General features: G+C 32.1%; 1 pseudogene; it reads right to left on the bottom strand.

Moving 5' to 3' along the window:
* Window positions 1-2,272: 2,272 nt before the first annotated feature.
* LOC114753453 (serine/threonine-protein phosphatase 6 regulatory ankyrin repeat subunit C-like) lies at window positions 2,273-6,371 on the bottom strand (annotated as a pseudogene).
* Between the last annotated feature and the right edge of the window lie 5,170 nt (window positions 6,372-11,541).

The raw sequence follows: 11,541 nt of genomic DNA, 5'->3' as shown, positions 1-11,541 counted from the left end.
TCCTAAAGTATTTTGTTTCTTTTGCTCCAGCGGATGATATTGGCAAGCATATTAATCCTAAGATAATTTAAATTTTCCTAGTGTTCCTACTATTCAAAGGTTGGATTTAGTTTTAAAATAAGGTTTCAATTCATCATTTTGCTTTTATAATAATTATTTTTTAAAATTATTTATCTAACGTATAATGCCAATTTGGGTTAGCTAGATACGAAAGGTGATTTTGTACTTGAAATAAATATGAGAAAAATTTATCTTGTAAAATATAAAAATATTTTATTAAGCTCATCCAAGCAAAGTATAAATTGATAAATATATATATATATATATAAATTTTCTTTCACCAACAAATTATTAGTTGAGATCGTAAGTGATCTCACTCCGTAAGAAAGAAGGAGAACGCAAATTCGAATCCTGAGAAGTATACTTGTTGGGAGGGCTATAAGGTTAACGCTCTTGACTAGACATAAATTAATCTCAAACCTAAAACGATTTAAGGATTGTTTGCTTATACCAAAAGAAATTTTCCTCCACTTTCATTCAATAACCAAACAAAACGAAAACATGTTATAAAGACATGTTAAACTCATAATAATAATTATAAAGTCCAATTATATTCCCAGAAAAACGCAAGATCGCATGTATAAATATATATGGTATTATTTGAAAATTTGATTCAAAATTCAAAGAGTATGGGACATCGATATTCCTTTGAATAAGCGTAAAAGAATCTAATACCCTACTTTAGAAATTAAGTCCATAAAATCTTAATCTTAATTAAAACTATAACTCTGCTTCTTGATTTCTATGGCTGATGTTAATTAATGCTCCGGCTTGCTATCATTAAAAAAAAAAAAAAACTTTGGATGGGAAGAAGAGTTGAGAGAAAAGAAGATAGAAGAAGAGAAAATGAACAAAAGATTGAGAAAAAAAATGTTATCACCCTTCTTTGTTTGAATGAATGAGAAAAAATAAGAATGAAAGACAATAAGTAAATATTCGAATGACTAAAATACCCTTCTATGTAAAAAATATATGATGCTTAAAATTAAAATCAAATTAAATACCACAGTGAAAAATCATATTAACACTAGCATCATCAAATAATTTAAAATCAAAAATATTATTTTTTAAGGTAAATAAATAAAAAATGGATAATATTTTAAAATTAGGTATGATAAAAAGAAATAAATGAATTTGAATTTACATTCTTCAACATTATTAGTAAATGCTAAAAATATAATATAGAAATAAAGATGGAGGACATGGAAAGAAAATGAGTTTTCATATATGGGGAGAAAAGTTGGAGGAAAAGTTAGGCGGTGTTTGAATAGAATCAAATTTATAGTTTTAAAAGTGTTTTTACGGTGTACAAAATAAATATATAGAGAAGTTTATCTCATTTTGCGAAAAAATACTTCTAAGAAGTATTTTTTGGATGCTTCCAAACATTTTTTTAGACTAGTCCCATACTTAATTTTTTCTCCTAGTTTTCTGCATATCTAAATAGGAAAAAATTTGCTTCGCTCTCGATTTTCTTTCCTAGCGTATTTCCTCCCTTGTTTTCTCTCTCCATCGAAATGAGGGCTGACAAAGGAAACATAATAGTTAAACTTAAACTAAAATTTGACTTGGACTCACAAGGGACCCAATCAATGACGCCTAGCATCCTCCAACCCTCAATCACGGTTTCTTCAAGTCACCGGGTAATGACGTATGATTTTATAAATTTCACGCACATGGTACGAACTAGGAAGCAACTGTTGGAATCCCAAAGTATATGCAATTGAAGTTATGTCATTTTGAGCCCATGATAAAAACACTCCATAAGCCCAGACATAACTCTTGCACATCTAATTTTTGCTGTCGTTTATGCTAGAGAGGGAGATTGTCCGAGTAACATGTGGATGCTGACAAGACTCTGAGAAAACTCACTTTCAGCAACTCAAACCATTTCCATGGTATAGGCCATGGAGCCAATTCCCATCAAATTTGATGAAATTTGTTTCCAAATGGAGATAAGTTTCCTAGTACCAAATACTTCATGATTTCACTTCCACTTCCAATTCTAAACATTCCTCATCTCCAGTGGTTCTCAAACATAATGCTCACCCCATTACGATTATCAGTCATTCAAGATATAAATTAAAGCAGTAATTAAGTTTTGAAAAACCATAATTTCTCTAACTCATTAAATTGTGCTTTATTTATGTTTAAGTCTCAGCATGAGTAAATGATAGTATTCACATTAAGGACCCCAGTTGTGAATTTATAGTTTACAAACACCATTGATTAGTTTACCACTTTACAAAACACATTGGTATTTCTCCTACTTTGTCTCTTACCACATCTCAGGCTACAACTTCTATAAACAATATAGTTTTCAATATCTTTAATTCCTTCCAAAGATGGCTTCTGTGCTGACCAATTTAATACCCCTTACCCACAATTCAGCCATTTCAACTCCGCCACCACACACAAAATGGAACTCTTTGTTTTTTGTAGTGACTACATGGAACAATCCTGGCTCATCAACATCATACTTCCTCCTGCGATTCCATCTGAATTTATCACTTGCACCAATCTCAGCAGCTTTACATACCACATTTCTTCCACTTGATTTTCCCCATCGTAGTGTTCCACCACTCTCCACCATTCTCAATTCTTTAGTGTGTGGTGACCCTTTCCCACACCTTGTGTGCTTCTTCACAAGAGCCCCACATAGAACTCGTTTTCGAGCTAGCTCGTCCAATATCACACGCTCTGCATAATTTCCTACCCTATTTTTTCTGGCAAGTGAAAGAGCTGTCTCGTGTCTCTCATTCTCAATATCACATTTTGCACCACAAGAGATTAAAAGCTTACACATTTCATCACTTTGGCTTTCTCTTGCTGCTAACATTAATGGGGTGTATCCATCATTGTTGAAAGTGTTGACATCAAATCCTTTTTTGATTAATTTATGAACCAGATTTGTGTCCCCATGGCGAGCAGCATGATGCAAAGGATTCAATGCAAGATTGGAGACATCATTAAACCCCTTTTCAAGTGCAAATTCAAGCATTATTTTCTCAAAAGCTTTCCCAGATTTGTTTTGATTTATAAGGTCAAGGGCTGTCAAATTGTGCTTGTTTCTTAGCTTTAGGACATCAGCTCCAACTTTAAGAAGCAACCTGAAAGCCTCTGCTTTACCTTCTGCTACAGCTATCATGGCAGCTGAGAATCCATTTTCATCTTGCTCATCTATATTTATATTCCTCTGTCCAATAAGCTCCTTCAAAGCCTCAACATCATCAGAACGAGTTGCAAAAATTAAAGCCGAAAACACAGACGCATTGCTCGATTTAACTACCTTTCCGCCTCGAATCAAGTCCAAGATTGCTTTCTGGAAGATGGTCATCCACTTAACAGACCTTGCAATTGACATCACAGACTGGCCAGATGAATTTAGAAGACCCAAATCAGCTCCTGCTGATACCAACACTTTAAGACAATCCTCATGCTTATGCCTTGTAGAGATCATCAATGCACTATCTCCATATTGTGTTTGTGAGTCGAAGTTACAACCAGCATCAAGTAGGAATCGAAGGATGTTGCACGATCCAAGCCGTGCAGCCAAGTGAATAGCGTATAACTTTTTGTGCACTGGCAATTCTGTGTTTGCACCAGAATTTAGGATCACATTCACAGCCTTTTCATTCTCACAAAGAATGGCATGGTGGAGAAGGGACCTTCCAAAGTGTAAAATGTTGGGTGAGAGGTGATGAAGCAGCATGCTCAATATAGCTCCCCTTGCTTCAAAGTACTCCACAGCACACCAAGTTATAGGGTATGCTTCGGCTAATCCGGCACCAACACGAAATTCTTCTCCCGTATCAGTTTCCCATGCCCAAGCCCCTAGTTTGGCCTCAATATCTGTCCTTATTCCTACCTGATCATGATTTAGCAATCCACAAAACAATTTGACTTAATGCATTAATTAAATGACACATCACATAAAGTTGTTCTCTTTTTTGTTGTGAGTACGAGTAGTGGTTAGTACCGTGGTTTAGACCTACGGCCTTTAATCTTTACAAAAATATAAGACAGTTTTGCTTCAAATTGAGATTTGATCTCATGCATGCGAAGATTACCTGCAAGAGCAATCTCACAACATCAATTTGCCTGCTAACAACGGCAGCGAACAGTGCATTGCAATGAACATTAGCGTGCAGAAATGGTTTTGAAGATTGAAGCAATGTCCTGTCAATGGCATTGGCATCTACCCCATGCTGCCAACGTTTGGGAACGATTTCAGGAGAAAAAAAAATTAATATTTGATATTTAAAGACCCTTTACATACATTAGTTACATAAAGAACAGTATTTTATTTTTTTCACTATCTAATTCATATTTCATGCTCTCTTCGGTAGGAGCTAATTGGAGGGTTTGTGTTGGTATTCTGATACTTCTTCAAACCATGGTTTTGAAGAGAAAACTATCCAAACACCATATTTTTCTTAAAGTCACTTTTGAATTTGAAACCATGGTTTGAATAAGTGAATTTTTTTTTTGCTTTTGAAGGTATAAAACCATAGTTTGGGATATAAATATCAATTACTACCTTTGATTTTTGATATAAGAGCTAGATAACTAATTAGTCAATGTTAAGAAAATTAGTTAAATTATTTATTTATACTAAATAGGCGTTACATTCTGTAAAATATGTATTAATAATATGTATTGGAACTGCTATTTGATGGAACCTTTAACATGTGTAAATTAACATGAGGGTTACTTTGAAAAAAATAGATAAATATGTGAGATAAGGTAGACTGGTGTCTTATATTCAAAATCAAATTGAATACCTAATTAACTCTTATACTAAGAACTGAAGGTAATATTAATTAATTATATTTTTTCATATATCATTTATTATTTACAAATTTATTATTTCAAACAAAAATAAATTAAAATCTATCTTTTATCTAATTATCATATTAACTCATCAACCCAAAAAAAAATCTGATAACAACCATCCGAACATTCTTATTTTATCAAAATCATTTTTTTCACAAAATCCATTCTTTTAAAATGTATTCTCAAAATCCATTCTTCAAAAGTCCATTCACAAATTTATTTTTCAAATTATGGTTTGGTTTAATCTAAACAGCTTTATTGGTCACAAATGTAAGACTTCAATCCATTTGATTTTTTAAATCTATAATTTTTTCGAAACTATTCTTCCTGAATGCGCATATTAAAAGGAGTTTTAATCAATGGGGATGGATTCACTGTAAATGGTTAAAATGGCTGTTATAGAGAAACCAAAACACATTTTATACAAGTAGTTAACTAATTTTTATGATGGTTGTAAATTAGCTATCAAGCTTCTATATTTTAGTTTTTATATTTAAGACTACTTATGACTAGAGAAGGGGTATTTCCAATCTCATATTCGTCTTTTCAATTCTCATCTATGATGTGTTTTTATCACTAGTTGAGTTTACCTTGAGGAGAACACGGACAAGATGCGTGAATCCTCGGCAAGAGGCAGAGACAAGGGCATGAACAGCAACATGAGGACGTATCATGTTGGATTCCATGAGCAGCTCAGCAGCTATGGGCCAATCCAAGAGGCTTGCTTCCATGAGAGCTTCCTCACATGCCGCCTGAGACGCTCCGGCGTTAATAAGTATTTCCACAACTTCACGGTGGCCTTCCCTCACCGCCGCCGTTATGGCGTAGCCCCGGAACAATCTCTCATTCACATCACCTCCAACATTCTATCCCATTTTTTAAGACATCATAATACTCTTAATAGAGTTTAACAGAAAAAAGTATGCATCAAATAAAATGCTCAGATTTAAATAGCTTCATCAATCAGCCTCCCCCGTAGATAATAATTAGTTTATTGCACAAAATCAAATATATAAATGTTGATCACAAAATTCAACAGTAAAGAATAATTGAGATTCAGATCCTTATTTCAATTCAAAATTTAAAAATAAAATGCCATAGTTTCTTTTTGCCTTTATTTATTTTTAGTATTTCAGAAGCATTGATGAGCCTTACCAGGAGCTTCCTAAGTAGAATCAAATTCCTGTATGAGCAGCAAGAAACAGAGCAGTGACCTCCGTCTTGAACTCCTCGTATCCGAATCGGACTTCATGAGGCGACTGGTCGTGCAGCACGATCTCCGTCGTTCTGCACTTAAGGTTCACCGTTCCGATGAAGTTGACGTCGACGACGAAAGGATTGGCGATGCATTCCAAAGCACCGTTGGTGTCGCCATTATGAGCGGCGTCGATGAGCCGTTGCGAAACCTCTGTTTCGTAATTGATCGGAAACACCTGCCTTCTAATCCCTGAGCCTGGGCTTACCAGCATCATCATTTTCAGCCTCGCTCTTCACTGTGAAACCTTTCGTCATAAACGAAGCAAGGAGACGAAGATTTATAGAGAAGAAGAGAGAAAGGGAAATGAGGGAAAAAAAAAAAAAACATTTGAATTTGGTTGGGAATTTTTGACTTGGCAGAGACAGTTGAGAGCGTTTGGGTGTTGGGACTGCCGGTAAGTGTATTGGGTAAGCAAACAAAGGAAACCAGGATCATGAACAACTAATTAACTATTCAAATTATTACAAAGTACTCCTCCGGTCCTTAATATAGGACTTAATTATTGAGTTGGTTTTGATGATAAATATAAGACTCATTTCTCATATTTATCAATTTCTCTAAATTACTCATATAGATACTCTTTTAGCCATAATCAAGGAAAAGAGGAAGAAGGAGTATTAAGAAAGATGATTATAAGTATTTTAGAAAAAACGTTTCACATTTCTTATACTCAACTAACTTATCTAATTTTTTTAATTTAATCAAATTAGTTAAATGGGTCTTATATTAGGACTGGAGGAGTATGATAGTTAATTGATTAATTTGAATAGATTAAAAAATTAATTAAGTTAGTTATTTGTAATAAATAAATATTATCTTAAGAAAAAAAAAGACGTGGTTATATCAACCAATAACTAGTTGAAATGATAAATAGTCTTATGCCCGTAACAAAGAGAACATAAGTTCAAATATCGAGAAGCGCATTTGTTAGTAGAGCTATAATTTTAACACTCCCGACGTCATAAAAATTGGTTTCAAACCCAAAATTATTTGAGAATACTCTCAGTTATCTCAAAAGAATATCAAGTGTTTTTTACTAATAAATTTCAAATAAGGGCTTTTTTGCCAATTGTTCCTTGCATCTCTTTTTTTTTTTTTCCTTTTGACCAGTCCTTGTCAATTAATTTTTTAAAATTAACAATCAGTTAAAATTAATTAAATGTTAAAAAACATTTTACAACTTTATAAAATTACCTGAGGACTGAAATAGCTCGCTGGACTTCATAAAAAGGCGTGGTTCTCAATGGACAGAGCCTTATAAATAAAACTGAAAAGAGTACTAGGGAGGGGATTTGCTCCTTCATTGTCTTTGGGAAAAACTAGGAAAGAAAAGGCATTTAATATATATTTGTTATCATAATATTATTTTTTTTCTTAACTAATTTGAAAATAGTAAATGACTAGATAAAATATGTGTTCCGTTAAGTTTCAGTCAAAGGTGCTAATTTCAAAATCACTCTTTTATGAAAATCAGCACATCAAACATAATACTGATTACTAGGTAAGGAGAAATTTTTCTATTTATAAGTCAGATGATTAAATTTTTATGTAAACATATAATTTTATTTTTTATTTCTTATAATATAAATTTTGTGTATTCAAATAGCGTGGGTATAAAAAAGAGTAAAGCTGAAATATTGTTAAATTTAAAAACAGAGTTAATAATATTTGATTTTTTTTTGTTCTGATAAAACTTATTGAAAATGGCTTATAGATTGAATGAAGGGAGGAAATAGTTTCATGGTGTGGTTTCTAGAGCTATTAACATGAAAACCTAGTCATATGTTGTTTAGCATGAAAGACAACTTTGTTTTGGTCAATCACAATATAATCCTCATTAAGGGATTTTACAAGGAGATTATAAAATAACCAAACTTTTATATGGATATAACTGGGAAGAGAAAAGAATAGTAGAATAAAATACATACAAGAAAGTGACACGTTGGGAATGGACAGGGCATAAATAAAAAAAAGGCTTGTCACTTGGACTGAATGTTTTATGGTGCACTAAATGGCCGGATTTGGCCTGCTTTTTATTAAGTGGATACATAAATAATAAATGGAAGTTCAATATCAAAACATCAAAAACCAAGAGGATCTTATAGTTTTTTAAATACTGTCGCGAAATATATCCATGAGAATAAGATGTTTAAATACTCCAGAAGTATCTATGAATGAGCACCTAATACTTATAAGTTTTTATGGGTTTTATACGCCATGGAGATTTTATTTGGTAACAATTCTGCCATGGATTGTTATTCATGATTAAGTTTGACTGTTAAAAGCACTAGTCAAACATAATCATTTAATGGTCAAAGTTAATGTAGATAACCGTTATCTGCCATTGTGTGTGTTGGTGCAGCGGTCTAGTAGGCAAAAACAACTTTTTTTTGGTACAAAGGCAAAAATAACTTATAAGTGAGAAAACTCAGTTTGCACATTGAAGGGGATGTTTGGTTAAACTTTTAGCCCATTCTCTTTTTGGGCCGAAAGCCAGAGTAAGCAGGGTGAAAAGCAGAAGTTGGTGAAGAGGTGCTTATGGCTTATGTATTTGTGCGTTTGGTCTAATGTTACGTCCTGAGAGCATTCATTGTAAATTGAATACCAAATTTGCCCTTCTTCTCTTCTCCCTCATACGTTGGTTTTTTCATTTTCAAAATTTTTAATAATACAATGTTCTAAAAAAAATATCATATTATAAATAACTTTATGTTCTATTAAATGAAAATAATTTTTAACATAGTTTTTTTATAAGATTTTTAATTTAAATATTATTTTTAATTTTATATTTACATAAATTGTGTAGGGTATATCTAATTATGTAATATTATTTAATTCAAAAATTTTCATGTTATTATTATTTCTTTTCTAAATATATTTGATTCATTAAATTTAACTTCTTCCTATTAAAATAATTTAAAATTTTATACTTTGTAAATTCATATTTTTTAAATAATTTTTCGTTAGTTAATAAAAGTTATACCCATTTTAGTCATTTTACAAACTAAACTTACTTATTCAATCATAATCCAAATAACTTTTACTTTTAAAAACTAATTTTTATAAAAGTCAATCAAAACATAAATCATATTACCTAATTTAACTTTTATCCAATCTAACTTTTTTAAAAGTTAAATTAAACATAAGCTACTTTTTTACTGCTAATCCAAACGGGCCCATTAAGCGTAAAAGCACTTAAAAAAAATGCTTTTCTGGTTTAACTCATATCACATATTTACCTCACTAAAATAATTTAAAATAAATTAATTCAAATAAGCACTAAATCATGACCAATATAGGTTTTTCTTGAGCTGCAAAACAATTTTTTTTATATTTTCCCACACATTTTATTGGCAAATATATTTTTGTTCTACACTAATTCTCCATATGTTTCAATTAGTAGGTAATATAATCTTGGAAAACTTAACCTCTAAGTCAAGTCCTTATAGTTTGACCAAATTTTGAGTTAGGTCTTATAATTTTTTTTTCATTTTATTTAATCCTTATTGTTTGTTCAATTATTAAACCTTCTGTCAAGATTCCGTTAGTTTAAGCTGGCAAGAGGGTGATGTGGCGCTGAATAACATCTAATCAAGCACGCACATTGCCGCGTCGATTTCGCACAGGCAAAAAATCCCTAAAATTCTTCCATGTCATCGTCTTCTTTGGTGTTTTCATCTGCTTAATGATTCAACTACCAAATGTGAGATCTAGATGGTGGCATCGTGGCGGCACCTCAACAGGGACTATGAGGATTTAGCATTTGTTATTATACGAGTTAGTTTGAAATTTTGTTACAGAGGTTTGCATTTTCATGGCTTATTAATTTCTGCATTTGCGAAGAGAAAAAAAGGCTTTAGAATTTCCATATTTGCAAAGGTGAAAACTTTCAGATTCTATTTTTTGATTTCTATTATTGGTAAATTTGTGGATTAAAAAAGTGTATTGGTGGTAATGCTTTTTTCGTGCTCGCAGACTTCGCAGCAAGCGATCATCATGGCGGTGGAATGCTCTAGAATTGCTAGCGTTGCTACAAAAGCGAGTTTGTGTGCCTTGATGGTCTTTGATCTCTCTTTCATGCTTATTTACAGTATATCTTGATCAAGTTGTTTTTGAAAATCTGAATCAATAATTTCAGACCTTGGGGCAAAGTTCATTATCCAAGTTGTGTTGTCGCACACAGCAACCACAAAGATAGAGTTAAAAGACTGGAGAAAATTCATCCCCATTTTCTGAGATCAAGGTTGTTGAACCGCCCCAACCCAACATTACCACAAAAATAGACAAAGTAATCTGATTAATGTAAGTCCTACAACGAGTCAACGAGGATGAGCCGCCTCTATCTCCCCCATCTGGTAATCAAATCATTCCCACTACCTGAAAACTAACAAAAATGCTGAAGAAGACAAAGGTGACGCGAAAGAATTAGGGATTTTTTTGCCAATGCAAGATCTATGTGAAATGTATGTGCCTGGTCAGACGTTACTCAATGCCACATCACACTCTTATCAGCTTAAGCTAATGAAATCTGACAGAAGGACTGGCACCAGTAATTGAGTGAACAATAAGGATTGACTAAAAAGAAAAACAAATTATAAGGAACTGATTCAAAAATCGGTAAAACTGTAAGGACTCACATATTAATTTTCCTTATAATCTTTAACAATATCTGGGCTATTATCTCTCATGTACTTTCAGCCAAAAAAAAATCTCTCGTGTATATGATTTTTTTTAATTGAAAAGTTGTTTAGGGCATTAGATTTGAGCATGATTTTTGCCTTTTTTTTTAAAAAAAAAAAACTCGGCTTACGGTTGTAGCATGCTAGCTATTTGGGATTTATGGCCAGTCATAGGAAAATAATAATTTAAGGCTAAAGTATACATCTAGTCCTTTAATTTTATGTAAGGTTTCAGTTTATTCCCTTAACTTTAAAAAGTATACTTTTAGTCTTTTAATCCTAAAATTATTAGTCTTAAATGATGATTTTTCATAACAATCATGGTTGTTTTAAATATTAAACTTAATATGTTAACATTTAGTAATGTTTAATCAGCATTCAAGAGTTCAATATCATGATTTTTTATTAACAGTTTTAGGATTAGAGAATTAAAAATTTAGTTTTTAAAGTTAAGGGACCAAAATGAAATCTTATATAAAGTTAAAAGATTAAAAGTATACTTTAGCCATAATTTAATTAGAAATGTGTCAGAGGATCTTCATTTGGCTCATTCTTGGTTAGATATTGGTTTGAATTTGAACTTTGGCCAAATGTGATGTACAGTTTCGAAAATGAAATTTGGCATCCAAAAAAAAAAACAATGAAGTTTTTCTATTGAAAGCTTAATAATAATCCAATTTAGACAAGCAACATTGTTTATACGTATAG

This window comes from Neltuma alba, unplaced genomic scaffold, assembly GCF_004799145.2.
Source record: "Neltuma alba isolate B1F8T4 unplaced genomic scaffold, ASM479914v2 tig00007934_pilon, whole genome shotgun sequence".
Taxonomy (NCBI): Eukaryota; Viridiplantae; Streptophyta; class Magnoliopsida; order Fabales; family Fabaceae; genus Neltuma; species Neltuma alba.
The sequence above is the reverse complement of the archived record's forward strand: the minus strand, read 5'-3'. Positions and strand labels throughout refer to the sequence as shown.